Source organism: Calidris pugnax, unplaced genomic scaffold (assembly GCF_001431845.1).
Source record: "Calidris pugnax isolate Ruff unplaced genomic scaffold, ASM143184v1 scaffold32, whole genome shotgun sequence".
Classification (NCBI taxonomy): domain Eukaryota; kingdom Metazoa; phylum Chordata; class Aves; order Charadriiformes; family Scolopacidae; genus Calidris; species Calidris pugnax.
In genome coordinates, this window is record NW_015090783.1 from 11,030,045 (window position 1) to 11,047,131 (window position 17,087).

Here is a 17,087-nt window from a genome sequence, read left to right on the forward strand (position 1 = left end):
CAAAAACATGAAAAATAAGTATCTAGCATGAAACAGTAAAACATGAATACGTAACATGACTACAGGATTCCTGTTTTGATGTGTGTTGGTAGATACAGAGGGGTTTTATTGATACAAGTTCAGGACTGCTGAACTGCTTTGCAAGGGGAAAGTCCAGAAGTGAATTAGGCAGTTTATAAGCCAGTTAAGCCTTTACAATGTATCACACAATCTCATATTCCAAACATAGCTAATAGCTACTTTAGGAAAGAGTCCAAAAAAAGTTGCTCAATTTAAAATGAAGATTTCAATTCCACATTGAGATCAGAAAGCTGAAGTATCACTGGCAGGCTATTTGGCTGGGAAAAGAATCTCTTTGAAGCTGCTCATGAGTTTGGAATGTACAAATGAAGACTGTATCCTAATTCAGCCAGACAAGGAAGTAAGGACATAACTTTAAACAATCATGTGGTTACAATGGCTTCAATGGAATGTGATATTCTGAAATAATGTGCGGCTCAAGTGTTTTTTAAATAAGAACTTCAAGTAATCAAAGTGCGGATGGAGGAGTCGGAGTACTATTAAAACCAGCACGCACCCTGTGCAGTACTTTTTACGTGACGTTGGAACAAACATTCAGAAGGCATTTCTCATCTCATCACTTACCCTGCCTCAGAACACTGCACCTTCGCCTTTGACAATACAGACGTACATTCAGTTTATGTTCACTGGGAGAAATTCACCCACAAGACTGTGTTTCCTGACCATTTCTCTCAGTAATTTATTTCGCTTTTCATTATTCACAAGACCTACCTCATGATAAGTAGTAACAGTTTTTTATTTGCAAGTAACTTGTTTGAAAGAAAAATAACTGAACAGTGGATAAGTATTTTTCTTCGCTCTATGATTTTTAATTTTTAGGATTTTTTTTATGTTTAAGGGTTTTTTTGTTTGTTTCTTTTTAAAAATATCAAGTTATAAGGCATGAGAGTACAGTAGGTCCAAGGTTGGAGTTCTCCAGCACCAACATGTATAACTGTAATTTAATTCTTCAAACATACCTTTATAAGGTTTTATAAATAATCCCACTGCAACTGTTCACATGCAAAATTAACTAGTACTGAAGTGTTTACCACAACTTGATCTTTAAGCAATACCACTTGGCTTCGGAAATCTAAATTAATTCTAACTGCTGTTATTTAGGTTTTTGTAGAAAAAACATTCATTTATTCAAGTACAAAATAGAAGAGCAGCTCTTTATATGCATTTCAGTTCTTCACCAAAAATATTTGAATAATTCTTTTCCTTTCCAATCTAGTTAAAAGGAACTGTGGCAACACGAATCTATCAATAGAAATGTACAGAAGATGTAATGGGTGTGCATATGCTGTAATGGCCCTACAAGCAGAGCCTAGGCATCTGTAGGCATCATATTTTTTTACCGTTTTTACAATTTCTTTCACTATAAAGGGCCTCTAAACTAATAAACAAACAAAGCAAAGAACCAAGGGGCTGTTAAAAAGATAATCACCTACAGATGTGTCATCTGTATTAAGGCAGAACTTCAGAACTTTAATATAATTTGATCAGCACCATTCTTTGGTATGTAGAAGTGGCCATCTAGTAGCTAGAAAAGCCATTATCATAGGAAATCCCTTCTACTTCATTGACAATGCAGATAAAAGCTTCTCAGATAGGGTCAGTTTGCACAGTCAGCAAAAAAGAAAGTAAAAACAGCTTTGCACTCCCACTTCTCCAGGGAAGGCTGAATATTAGGCTATTAGGTAGTCAGATACATTTTTTTATAGCTAGCAAAGCCCTTGGGTAATAAAGAATGAGCGCAACTGCCACAGGCAGCTTTACAGGAAATTGTGTGAAACAATGACAGATGCTACAGAATTGTTTCAAAACAAAGAAAGCCAGGAAAGCAGTGTGTCAGCTGAGGGTTTTCTGCTCACGAACTATATTCTCTAACGTGCTGACAGAAACTACATGCATAAAAATTGCATTTTGAGATTATGTGCACGTATGCACACATACAACCATATGAATGTTAAATAATTCTATCCATAACTAAAAATTTTAACAAATATGTAATTCTGTTGCCATTCTCAAAAACAGTTGGAAAATGTTCCTCATTTAACAAAAATTGCTTGAGAAGTTGATTGTGAAGGAAAGCTAACAGGAGTAAGCAACAAAATGAAAGCTTTCATATAAAACTTTCCAAACAGTTTAAGTCCTTTCCCAAAAGACACTCAGGCACTTAAAATACTGAATCTCACAAACCCTCAGTTGGATTTAATATTCTTTACTCACTTCCGAACACAGGACTTAACGTCACTGACTAACTTTGGAGCTAGACTTTAAAAGCAACGAGCTGCTGTGAGACAGAAAAAGACACCAAGCAGCACGTTAGGCAACAAATAATGCCCAACTCCAACTGACACAAACATGAAGTAGGTGCCTAAACATGTCTGAAAACCCTACAAGTAGCTACCTGCATATTAAATCACAGAGATGTTACTAACTGCCCCAAAAACAAGTTTCTCAAGATTTTTAACGACAATGAAAACTTATCTTACAGATTTAGGAACAGTAGAAGAGAGATGAGTCTTTTACAGTCCAGTTGGCGGGCGCTCGCCTTTGGCAGAATGACATTGATATTATTGTGCAGTGCCATCTGACTGTTTAATAAATAAGGCTGACTCTCTCTGATCTTAGTTGTTTTGTGTGCAACTAACCATAGCTTTTTCTTCCTTAATATATGTTTACATTTCCAGCGTACTTTTTACTATAAACTGCTTTAATCTATTTATTTGTTTTACTATCCTACCAATGCAGTATGTAAAAATTCATTTGACTGGCTTTTATGGAGGCCTTTATAAGTAGTAATAATATTTACAAGCTTAGCAGTAAAATCACATCAATAAAGTCAGCTTTACTTTTCAAAATAATGTAGTGGAATTTGAGTAAAGTATGTATCTGCAAAGTGTACAGACAGGTGAAATTACAGTAGAAGCACTTGATTTCAGTTGTGATTCTCATTACTTATTAACATTTATAGAAAACATCGTTATTTTAAAGATACTTTGGTCCAGATTATTTTTTCAAATTATAAACTTGGATATTTAAAGAGTCGAGCTTAACCCACCTAAAAGAACTCTGAAATTTTTAAAGCATGAAAACAAGTGTATCTCAACATGACACGGTGAGGAAAGAACAATATCCCCTGGCTCCAGAGGTGCTGGGAGCCAAGCATTCTTAGTTTAATCTCTTGAGTCTTGCAGCAAGGAAATTGTATGCTCTGCTTTATTAAAGCACTCCACAACAAAACAGGGAGCTGAAAAAAGAAAAGCACACCTCCAAGTAGCAGACGGGTCATAAGAGCACGTAAGTAATATAAACCATGCTGTCAGAGAGCAGCAAGGCATTATGACAGTCCAAAATAAAGCAATGCTATTTTTAAGTTTCTGTTGCTGTTGATTGCACTGTACCAGAAATAGATTCTAAAATAAGTATGGATATTTGGTGAAGAGTTTATTGGTCCATCTGTTCTCCAGAAGAGTTGGATTTTTCCATAATACCACACAAAGCTGCAGTATATGACGCTGTTCTTAAAAATAAATATACAGTCAAAAGAACTTTCCCAAAAAATACACTGTAAAACAAAGTCAGTCCAGTCACAAAACAGTGGTTTACAGTTTTCAACTTGAACAAAACAAAAATCATCAAACCAACACTCCTATTCCCAGATCCCAGTTATGACAGTATATTGTAAAAGGACTGACTAGTTTATTTTTCAACTCAGACTAAATCACCTCCACTCACAAAAAACAGTCATTCAAATTTGGGATATTAAATAGATTTTTCTTTTTATACTTTTGAACTAGTAATTTACATCCAAAATGAATCTTCAAAGATCGTAAATGCTACATAAAGAGAAAATGAGACCACAGCTGAAATTACCAGTCTATGTGTGACATGATTGTGAACATTCTCGGTTTTGCAAGAATAGTGGCCTGAAGAAAAATGAAGTACAACAGAAGATGCTGCTATATTGCACACTTTATTACTTATTAAGAAAACATTCACTCTAAAAGAGAAATTCAGTCCCATTAACAGTATTAGTGTTATCTCCTGTAAATAAAATTAAAATGTGTTGCATAGGGTGGGGGAATGGGTAATTAAACCCATTGGCTAGTAGAATTTCTCAATCAACGGTTTTACAATATTTAATTCCTTCTTTTAGAATAGCTTTTTCTTAAGGTAACCTCCATCAGTAAGCTATCTATTTCTCTATTAATATTTTTACAATTAATACAATAAAGGTGCTGCAGGTTTGGATTAAACTACAATTAACAAGTCTGTGTGGGTAGGTTATACATAGCTCCAGCTTACTTTAATTAGTTCTTTTAGGTCTCTTCATTTATACAAACACTACAGCTACTTAAGTACCTCTCCTGAGATCACTTAGCCTCCTTTGATTTCTTCACAGTATTGAGACAGTCCTTGACTTAAGTTTGCATTTAAAAGAAACTTCATCATTATTAAGGCTAAATAATGAGAATTAGAAGAGGGCGAACAGCACAATAACAAATTCTGCTACTACGATACTGAAAAAGTATGAAAAACAGAACTCAAGGCAAAGAACTGCAGTACAACTATACAAGAGTCACTGAATAGATGAGGAAAAAAAAAGACAAACCACAACCCACAAACAAAATTCCATGTAGATAAACAGACAGGAAAAGAGCAGGAGGAAAAAAATAATCCCTTCTTAGGGATTTTGGCTTTGAGCAAGATATTACTGCGCAGGAAAGAAGTTCTTGAATCTATATTAGACATTTCTACAGACACACATCAGTTCAGAAATAACAAAAAAAAAATAAATCCCAAACAAGAAACACTACAATATTCACAATTTGGAAAGGGATGCAAACCAAAAGATACCATTGCAACAGCCTGGAAAACCTTTAAGTATTCATATAAAAACTGGTGCCATTCTGAGCCTCCTCGATCTAACGGAATAAAGGTAGAAATAAGAGATGCACAAGGAGGTAACAAGAAAGGTAAGAAATAGGGACTGCTTTCCTTACAAAGAACAGCGAAGTACACAAGGAGTCTTCACTGTGAAGGAGATAACCTGAAGGGGGAGAGAACGGATGTGTACTAAAATCAAAAGGATTGAGACAAAAAAGGATGCAGTTACATTCTCCCCTTCCTACAGGAAGTAGAAGACCCAATCCTACACTAATGAATGAAAAAATTAAAACAAGAACTCTAGACTCTTTTCCACCCATTGCATAGATGAGCTATGGTATTAATTACCAACAAGTATTTGTGCATGCTGAAATTCTGTGTGGGTTCAAACTCAATTAAACTCACAAAAGAAAAATTCATCAACAGTTGTTAAACACAAAAATATGTCAAGTTGTATTGCCAAAACCAGCAGGAAGCTGACCGAGTGTACAGAAAAATAACTGTATTTTTGGCATGACCTTATAGTCTTCCCTAAGCTGTTCCACTTTTGACCACTGCTGGAGACAATTTTTACATTAAGGGATTATTTAAAAAAAGTATCTGGGTATATTTCTTCTTCAGAAACTAGAAGCACGTAATAGTAGACAGCTTCCTGAAACATCCAGAGTAACCCTATTATACCGCTTTTAATCTTACTTGGTTAAATGCCTCATCTGTCTTATGGCTGTGACCAAAGTAGACAGGATCTGAAACTCTTCAGACAACATTTCCGCTCCTTCCTAAATTAATTCTTTTTCTAGGAAATGGGTGGAACAGTAAATAATTTTACTATATGTTCCTGCGCTAGGGAACTATTCTTCAAAACATTAGGATCATAAATGTGGTTTAAGAAAGTTTGTGTGTGCACAGAGACATGTTTCTACATAATCTGAAGACTAGTATAAAGATAATTCCATACATTAGACATCCAATTCCATAAATTAGACTGTTGGATCCTTCAACAAGGAAAAAAAAAAAAAGAAGATATTTCAATGTTCTTCAGATATAAGCCACCAGCTTTCTGGTCAACAGATGGAAATTATATAATTAAATGTACTGATATCATCCCAAAAACATGTGCAGTTCCCCCTGTCTTTAACAGCTGGTAACATGAAGAGATTAAAAAGAGAAGAGACTCCTCAAAATCATTTTTGCAGCTTGCTTTCCTCAAAGACAACAGAAAATTCCCTTCTCTGATGGGAAATTCAGTCTACCCTGGAATTATCATCTTCACAGAATCACAGAATGGTTTGAGTTGGAAGGGACCTTAAAGCCCACCCAGTGCCACCCCCTGCCCTGGGCAGGGACACCTCCCACCACACCAGGTTGCTCCAAGCCCCCTCCAACCTGCCCTTGAACCCCTCCAGGGATGGGGCAACCACAGCTTCTCTGGGCAACCTGGGCCAGGCTCTTGCCACCCTCACAGCGAATAATTTCCTCCTGAGATCTCATCTCAAATCTCTCCTCTTTCAGTGTCAAACCCTTCCCTCTCCTCCTAGGGCTCCCCTCCCTGACCAAGAGTCCCTCCCCATCTCTCCTGGAACCCCTTGAGGGACTGGAAGGGGCTCCAAGGTCTCCCTGGAGCTTTCTCTTCTCCAGGCTGAACCCCCCCAACTCTCTCAGCCCCCCCTCCCAGCAGAGGGGCTCCAGCCCTCCCAGCATCTCCGGGGCCTCCTCTGGCCCCGCTCCAACAGCTCCATGTCCTTCTGCTGGTGGTGGCCCCAGAGCTGGAGGCAGCACTGGAGGGGGGTGTCTCCCCAGAGCGGAGCAGAGGGGCAGAATCCTCACCCTCGCCCTGCTGAAAAGCAGGAAGCCAACTTCTAGGAAGAAAATATCTTCAAAGTCACACACACAAGAGGTTCATAGAGACATTGCTAAATCCAACACTGCATGAGGAATGATTGGGATTTTTTCTTATAGATCACCAAGGATCAAAAGACACTGGCACACAAGTGATCTGAGATCACAGTATACTTCATCTGCAACTCCCTGGATAGATGAACTCTGACTAAAACATTGACTGAAGTAATTCTACACAAACGTAGTTTCAGGATTTAGAGTGCCTTTTTCCTATGTAATGTAAACTATTTGTAACAGACATAAGCTAATTCAGAAGTAGCACTTTAAAATCTGAAGAACAGTATCCACATCCAAGTAGTATAATGGCAAATCTGCAGAGGTATCATTATAAGCAAGCTGTTTGGACCACATGTTTTACCACAGAGGCGAGCCGTGATGTAATGACAAAACGCGATGTCAATAGATGGCAGCATGAAGCACATTATTGGTAAAGATGATCAGTTTGTGTCAATAGTCAAAGAGATGAGCTCTTCACTGGGCACCTGGAAAAAAGGTCTACTCCTTAGTAATTAGTCTTAGCTTTATTATCAGGGTAGAGTTTAGAGAGATTAAGTCTTATTTATTATAGGTACGTTTTATGTTTACTGTTTTTTTCAGAAAGAAAACTTAACATAAATATGTCTGCTATGACTGAGTGTGAAGAAGAGGATGGCCCACACTGTAAGTCAGAAACAACAGAGACATACCCAACCTGAAGTGAATCTAGTCAGCTCAGACCCAAACACAGCAAGTAGCTCCAGATTTCTCTTTCAAAATTTTGTCCAGGGTTGCTTGCTTGTCTAGGATTTCTCAACTTTGTATGTTCTGGGTATGCACTTGGGAAGTCACAAGTCAAACTAAGAGTCCTTGGAAGTTGCTCAGCATTTGTGATTGAGAAATGACCTGCTCAACACACGCTCTTCCCCTTGCCCAGGCTTAGAGCACGTACAACTTCTTTGAAGTTCAGACTGAAGGAACAAGTTGTTCAGCTCTGAGGAGGAGGACAGCAGGCTTTTTTCTGAAGTCTTTCCATCAAAGGGCAAAAAATCCCTCAACAATTCACTCTAAAATCCCAGTTTGAGCATGGTAGCAGGCAACTGATCACACATCTGTTGCCAGAACTCTATCCATAACTGCTCTAACTCCTGCTCTAAATGGGTTTAAAAATAAAGATTACTGAGCTCAGAACAGAGTCCAGTTCAGAGCTCAGTGATTACATAGGAGAAAAGAACAAACCTTCATAAGTAAACAGAAAGGAGAAAGGTGGGAAGAAGCAACTCCAAAACCTCAGTGAGCACTACTTCAGTACTTTCCGCAATGGACTGGAGCCATACTTCAGAACTTCTTTTGCTTTACTCAGTTGCCAAGTAAATTGAAGTTAACAGAGTTCATTAATGATGATGTATTTTAAGATGTATCCACTCTGTAATTACTGTACATCAGCAGATTGGTCCTGTGTAATGTTCATTTTAGTCATGAAAATGATGGCCTACAGATCACTGGTTCATTATTAAAAGGAAGAACATAGGTTTGTTTATATTACTAGTCCTGCACAGAAGAATTGGTTTATATAGCCTTATTTAGGTTATATACAATATACCAAGTGTTCATTCAAGTTCCCTGACTTATAAACTAGCAGCAAATTAATACAAGCTACTTCTAAACTGTGTTATTATCCTGAATCTGAAAATGTAATAAGCTAAAACACTAAAAGCATTCAGAAGACTAATACAGCTTTTTCTTCAACTTAGAAATGGTTCCAGCCGATTATTTTTTAAAAACAAGCATTTCAATAACTTTTTGGATATATCAGTCACATAATAGTCCATTTATATCATGTCATCTGATGATTTCTTAAATAAGCAACCTGATTGCACAATGCCTAACGGACAGCGTGTATTGCACAAATATGGCATTATTTTACAGTATTTTAAAATACTTGTTCTACAGACTACTGAGATGCACAGAGCACTTTGCCGGCAGCGCACATTCAAGAGAACTCACTACATGCAACCAAACCTGATTAAGAGGAAGGCAAAAACTGGGAAAGAAAGATTTGGGGGATGGAAAGGAGAAAAAAAAAAAAAAAAAAAGAGTCTGAAATCATTATTTCAACCAGTCCAAATGAACAAGATTGCAATAATGGCATTAATGCTTGAAGGTGTGCTAGCAGACACGTTAACCAAGAATGAAATGGTTCCTTATCGGCTGAAGGGGAAAAAAACTCAATCAATCAAGCGTAGTGCAGTATGACTCCATTTCAGTCCAAGCCTTCAGAAAATAAGCGTGAGCGAAAAACTTTTGAAGTGAACATAAGTCTCAGAAAACAGACTTTCAGAAGAAATAACCTTGATAATTCTGTTCTGAAACAAAGTTGTATTTCAAGATTAAGTTATTTTAAAGAGGTATAAAAGTGTCAGGAAAATAAATAAAAGGTATTATTGTTGACTGAAATAATTCAATAGAAATACTTTCAACTGAAGTTTTCTTTCCTATTTTAGGAGAGACTGAAATTTTTTTTTTTGCTTTAGGCACCAATTTGGTCACATGAGGAAGTGTATTTCCTCCTGAATTGGACTGAAAACAAATCCTATAGTGTCATTGTTTTTACAGAACTCAAAAGACCACATACTGCCTACAAGGACTTCTAATCAGTTTAAGCACAAAATCCAGCCTGATTTTCAGAAATTCAAGAAACTAGCTCTGTCTTGTTTGTGGAGGTACTTGCAGTACAATAAGCAGAGGTATAGTTGAAACTACAATAATAGTTGCAACAGATTTAAGTATTCAAAACTAAAGCTCTCTAAATATCTACAAAAGCCCTTAAGTCAATTCATTACTGATACAGTAAGTGACAACACTTGTGTTTGGCAGACAGTGCAACTGGGAGTCCTGACAAATCTAATTAACAGCACATCAGGGGCACTTAGTTTATCCTTTATATACAGTGCCAATAGTGAGTGTATAATGAGAAAAGGAGCTTAAACAGTAGTGGGACTTCACTAATTGGTCACCAAGTCCTGATTAAGCCAGGCTTCATATATAATTATTGAAGTACAAGTGTCTGACACAAGTGTATCCAAAAAACACTTAATGAAGATACTAAGTCACTTCTAAACTACATAAATAAAAATAAGGCACAAAAAATAATAGAAAAAGACTACAGAAATACACAACTCTGGTGGTCTTGAGCTACTTGCCATTTGTAAACCCCTAGTTCAAAATATCTCAACTGTTTAGATAACTTTTTATCTTTAAATAACTTTAAATATCTTTTTTTAAAAGTTACAAATGTGTAAAATATAACATAGTGTCTCAATTACATTAAATAAGGCAAATATTTGGAATACATGTAGGCATTCCAGAAACCTTGTGTGTATATATACATTTATGTATATGGATTACCAACCCTTTGCCAATTCTGCTGCGTCCCCTCCTGCCTCATACCATCCTGCCCATGTTTTGGCTGCCAGAGACACACAGATGCTCCAAAACACACAGAGCAAATACCACAATAAATTTCATTAGAAGCAGTCCGGCTTTGAGATAATGCTGCATCCACACAAAGAGGTCACTACAATAATCATAGAATCATAGAATCATTGAGGTTGGAAGAGACCCTTGGGATCATCGAGTCCAACCATCTCCCCTACTCTACAAAGTCCTCCCCTACACCATGTCCCTCAGCACTGCATCTAAACGGCCCTTAAACACAGCCAGGGATGGTGACTCCACCCCCTCCCTGGGCAGCCTGTTCCAATGCCCGACCACTCTTTCGGTGAAAAATTCCTTCCTAATGTTCAATCTAAACCTCCCCTGTTGGAGCTTGAAGCCATTCCCTCTCGTTCTGTCACTAATTACCTGTGAGAAGAGACCAGCACCAACCTCTCTACAGTGTCCTTTCACGTAGTTGTAGAGCGTGATGAGGTCTCCCCTCAGCCTCCTCTTCCTCATACTAAACAGCCCCAAATACAATCCCCGTTCTCAAGACAAGGTTATACATTGCAAAGAAGGAATTTCAAACTCACATCTATCAACAAAACACTAAATATCACAGGACTGAACAACCAATGGCACACCTGTCAACGTCCCCTATGTTTCATCGTAGCTGCCTGGCTCAGCTCCATGCATTCAGCCAAGAGCCACGGAAGCTCCTCTCCAGCAGCAGCTGAAGGAGCTGAAGTGGGGATGTGCAGCACACCAGCAGCACTGCTCCCGTGCCATCTTACCAATGACCCCACCAAGGGAGCCTTCCTGGTGTTCCCAGAACTTTATCTTGATTGGCAAGGGTCACGGAATCTGAAGAACCAGTGCCTGGGGTTGCTTTGCCGCTATCTTTTTAATGTTATTACCCCAGGAAAGGAAGATGAAAAGGCTAGGTCATTACCATGAAGAAATTAGTCCTCAGCAGTAGCTGCAACAAGTACAACAATCTCACTGCCCCTTTCATTTAATGAAGGATATTCATAAGAAGTAACAGCTGTAGCTACATCGCATAATGTAGAGCTGAGCAGAAGTAACACAAGCTGGGTCAAATATTTAATATATTCAATGGAAATTTTAGACTATGCTCTGTGAGAGTTCTTGCTGTCTTTTAGAAACTGCTGTTTTACTATATTCATTATTAAGTGAAAAACAACAGACAACTGAATACAGAACAATCCTTAATTTACAGATTATTGAAAAAGTTACTTTGATAATAAAGCACATGAACAGACCTTCAGTCCAAAATGCTTTTTTTCTGCACAGTGTGCTAACATTCTCAATCAAGAATTTTACATACAAGATTATGGAATATATGGACACAAGCAAAATAACCCAAGACCACCAGCAGCATACATCCACAATAGATACTAGTAATTAAAATGGTACTGCTTGAATAGCATTTTCCTGCCATCTTAACAATATCCTTAAGTACCCCTAAGTTGTTACTAATGTTTTACTGTCTTCTGTCTACACAACATAAAAATACACTAAATTTATTAATGATATTAGATTAATATACTTCAATATATAAAAGATATTATTTTATATCAAATTACTTTTAAACATATTTATAAATATAAGCATACTTATATCAACGACTCCAGCTTTTGCTGAAAAATGCATGTGAAAACATTTACTTTATAATCTGTATTTTCTGTCTAATCCTTCTGCTAAAACACAAATGCAGACTGTACTCCATTGGGTACACTACCGAGTATTTCAGAGTAGGTACCAATTAAGTTACCTTTAGCACACACAAGATTACTAATTTAAAAAAAAAAAAACAAAAAAACAAAAAAACAAAAAAAACCAAACCAAAAACCCAGCCAAGCAGCCACAGATATACTACACTAGCATGGTGCATGATTTTACGGAAACCGTAAGTAAGACTGAGAAGAAACTAAGCAAGGATGAACATAACATTTCAGAACTTAAACCTCAAAAATATGAAAATATTTGTCTAGGAACTAAGCCTCTTAAACTGAAATAAAAAAGCTTATTTTTATAGCAGTAAGAAAAATGACTGAAAAATACGCAGTATTTCTTATTACTCATTATTTCTATCACATTTATTTTGACAAGTCATGAATAAGCACACATTATTTCAAATTAAATCGGTCTGATTTTTATTATTTTCCTTCCTAGTCTTTCCTCACTTATGTTGGTGTTAGTTGGCAACACTGTATGTATATATTTCTGTAGTAACACTATTCACCATTTTCAAGAAACACATATGATCACATTACTGAATTTTTAAAAATATGGTTAAAATAAAAGTACACAAACTTGCAGTATTAAAACAATTTAATTGTTTTTCTTGAATTCAAGAAAATAAAACCCTCCAGTCTTAACTTGAGACATTCTCACTGCATTGCAGTGAGCTGTACATGCACAATCAATCAGTTACCATTTCTCAGCTTAGGAATTCAAACCTTATTAAAAATTTAAATAGATCACTTAAACTTGTTTTACCATGCTTTTACTGAATTATGTCATCATTTAATGAAACACCTTAATACCATTTGCCAAAAGACATTATCTGTGTAATGTTGTGTGCCAGGACCAAACCTCCATATCAGATTCAGACAAGGTGCTCCAGCCCTAGATAGGCACTGGTCCCACTGGTTTCCAGTTCCTCCTGGCACAGCGCTGCAGCTCTTCTCTAGGGCTCACTAACTCTGGTGCTTTTGGATGAAGAGGCTGACTGACAGGGGCTCTCAGCATGGCACACAGGGAATGCTGAATGTCAATTTTGGTAGCACTGATGTAGCTATTCCTTGGGTAAGTCCTATGACTAGTCCCAGGAAACTGAGAATTTCCAGGATCTCAAAGGAAGCAGCGCTTAAAGTGTCTGCGGCCTTCAGGTTTTGATGGCACTGATGAATGCCCAATTTTGATGCTTGCAAATAAACAAACGCAGCTATTGAGCAAAACTGGATATGGAACTGACTGAACTCTGTTACAGGGGGAGAAGCTGCAGCTATTGAGCAAAACTGGATATGGATGTACTGACTGAACTCTGTTACAGGGGGAGAAGCTGATGGATTGGATCTAAGGGTGGAGAGCTGGCAGGTGGATGCTTAGGATACTGTATTTATTAAGATACAGCCCATGCACTCGTAACTCAGAATTTTCTATATTCTGTCAGCATCACATGAAGTTGTCATAATCAACTGGGACAGAAACAGAAACCTGCTTGGAAACTGAAATTAAAGAACTACCTGTCATTGCAGCCTAACTGTAATCCCACTCTTCCCTCTGCACTATTTCAAGTGCACAGGGGGTGACATGGCCATCCAAATACCATTCCTACCTTTCAGATTTCTCACCTAGTAACAAAAAAAGAAATAAACTCTACTTCAAAATATTTCACTGATGAAACTTTTTTTCATCTAAGGCTAAAAAAACCCTAGTCTTTTGAAAAAGCGGATGACCCATCAGTTAATTAAGGTACAAAAAAGCAACAATTTTTTTTCATATGTTCTTTACATTTAAGCAAATTAAAATCAGCTTAACAACTTATGTTAAGTTGCTCATAGAGTTCAAAACAAACTAATTTTTTCCTCCCAATTTCCTATTACACACCAAGAACACAATCAACTAAAATAATTAGCAGAGATTGAATGACAGTCTCTTCTTTTTTTTTTTTGTCAGTAACAAATTTAGCATTTTATGGTGGTGCTTTCCAAAACAAAAAACACCCATACAGATCTTGGAAAGTGATTCTGAACAGACTGCGAAGATGAATTTTCACCACACAGGGAGGGGAAGGCACTATCAATGTTTTGTATCAGACAAATTCTATGAGCTCCAAATGTACAGATCTCCTTTAGGAGGTTGTGTAGATAAATAAGCAAGTTTGCCATTTTCCAGCAGTAGCGTGGAAATATATTGCAGACACGCACTGCTGTAGAATACACAGTAAAACATGAAGAATTATTTAGTAAGTGACACATAATATTAAAGATACTCGGGAAAGAAAACCCACAAGTTCTGTGCTGAATTTCCTGTCAAAAGCATCTGGTTTGCACTGTAAAGAAAACACAACCATATACGTATCTGCCTGTAACTCCCTCTGCTGTTCCCTTCCTCCTGAAAATACCAGAAAAGCTCATGGTGCATATTGTTTCCAGTACTGCCTGGGAAGGTCACCTATTGTTCTTGGATCTCCTTTTCACATCTCAGGACTAACTAGGTCATGGCCACTGCCATGCTCCACTTCATCTCTGAACTTCATTCTAAAATCAGAGACCTCCCCGCCCTTCTTTAATGCCATTCACAAAAATCACAGGCCCTGAATGAATTTACTCCTGGAAAGCCAGCCACGTCAGTTTTAACTCCTTCCCTCTTTTATTTATAGCCAGTTCAAGACTTTTCAGTATATTCCTGAAATGAAGTTAGTAACTCAGGGTGTTGGAAATTTGAGATGACTAATTTTGCCACAGATAAAAGTATAAAAGCAGACTTGGAAACCATGGGTATTTCTTTGCCAGAATAACACCTGCTCAGTTTTATTCCATTCAAGGGGAGTATGTATCTATATAGATCTCTTCCCCCAATCCAGGAGAATAGTGCATGCATTTTCAACAGGGATTACCTGTTCCCAGACTTCAACCTAATCACTGTACATACCTGCAACTTCTTTCCAGTATTTTATATATTAACATGGGCTTAGCTACTATTTTTTAAAATACCACTTCTTTTTTTTTTTTGTTATGAAGGCACAAAATACCAAAATACTCTCATTTGGCCTCTTCTTTCTGTGACTGCTCCTTATTGCTTTACCTATACCAAGCAGCTGCTTAGAGCAAGAGTTTCACAAAGAGTTCATATGGAATTAATGTGAATTGCTTAATTTGTGTAAAGATAGCTTTTTGTGCTATGCTGAGAAGGAAAGCATAAAAGATTAAATAAGAAATTTGTGGAGAAACTAGTCCCCAAAGCCTCCTGCTATTTGCTGCTACTGCCGACAGTTGACTCTACTGTCAACTTGCACAGTCTTTACAACCATCTTTCAGTATGATTAGTTAAATCCAATGATACCTTTATAGCAGAGAAATTAACAACCTGAAACAACATAAAACCTATCTCAAATTAGGCCATACTTAATGCTTTTAAAATGGTGTATATCCATAGGATCTACAGCGGCAAGTACATTATAAAAACCAAAACAAACCAGCAACTCACACAAACCAACAACAAACATTATCTTCCTCAAATCAAGAGACTACTCTTCAACCCTGAAATTCTCAGTAAAAATGTGTTTTATAGACAAGAATACTTTAAATACAATTCAAGTTCAACATGAATTCTTTTTGTAACATGTTCCAGACCAGATATATTTATGTGCATACTGTACATATATTTACAAATGTAATTAACCCCTGCAGATCGTCTCACTGTACGAGTGAGTCAGTGTTACACACATGTAAATAAGACACAGGACCTACTATTCTGCCAGAATTCTAAAGTAACACCCCCTTCCATGCCAGCGCTGCTGCTGGTTTTGACAGACACCATCAACTGGATCAGCTGCTTTGGTTCTTAAATTGACACACTCCAGGAACAGACATGAGACTCACAAATACATTTAATCTGAGCACTAAGGCTGCAGTGAAGTTGATAAAACAAATAGCTTTTGCTGAAAGGAGCTGCCTCACTTTTCCAGAAGCTGGTAAATATACCACTACTTATGTCACTCTAGGGAATTAATCTTCCAGAAAACTAAACTAGATCTTGATGTGATCAGAAAAGCAGCAGAGAAAAGAGGAGGGAGGGAGGGCAGGGCAGGCAAAGGCATGGAAAAAACCTGTACCTTTCAACGGCTTCTTGCCGTAAGACCCATGTGAAAACAAAGATTACACATGCACAGTGTAGTTCTAGTTAGCCACAAAAAGTAAAACAGCAATAAAAGAAATTTAGAAATTTCCCTGTGGTAAATTAATGCTTTCTGTTTTTAGAAAGACAACAAATCCATGTTTAATTAATGCAATACATCTTAAAAACAACTGCTGTTTGGAAGTACCTGGTTAACACAAAGCCTATTACAGACTGAAGCCAACAGTTATTACACTGTAACAAAGGTAAGAGACTTCTGTTTTAGGACAGTGCAGTGAGATAGAGAGATGAGAGGGAGAAGGTATGTATGATCTACAGAATGATTTCCACCTGTACCCACAGCTGCCACCAGACACACTGTTGTGACTGTAGCTACGCCAGATGAAGAAGTTGCCACCCCAACTTCATCTCCACTTGCTCATTACCTTCAAATCTTCCAGCATAACTACATGTTTAGTCACTTCCTAACCCAGTTCTGTCAAAATGATTCCCGTTAGAAAATCTGTGTTTCAGCTTAACTCAGATTATTTTTGACAGAACTTGTTTAGCGGATGACTATAAATGCAAGTACCAGAAGATCTGAGAACATTGTAACCTTTAGAGCTAGGAGAGGAAATAGCAGTGAGCAAGTGGAGACAGCTAGCCCTTTTCTATGGTTACCTTGCAGCAAAAGAAGTACATTAATCAAAGACACAGGTCTCATTTGTCAGCCTGCCAGTCAGAGCTGCATATCAAGGCTGGCATCTTTAAAAAAAAACTAAATAAGTAAATCTACATACTACTTATTTTACTGCTTAAAGTATCAGGTTGGGGTTAAGTGTCCAGAAATTAAAATAATTTATTATAACTACCTGCAATTCTGCTGTATAATGACAGAAACAGGCAGATGCTCTTCAAAAGATATAAAAAAATAAGTGACATTTCTG

The 17,087-nt window shown here is 37.3% G+C and overlaps 1 protein-coding gene across 1 annotated transcript in view; it reads right to left on the reverse strand.

Annotated features, from left to right (window-relative positions):
* The window catches only part of MED13L (mediator complex subunit 13-like), a 182,038-nt gene that overhangs the window by 84,324 nt on the left and 80,627 nt on the right, over nt 1-17,087 (reverse strand). The gene's annotated exons all lie outside the window — the stretch shown is intronic.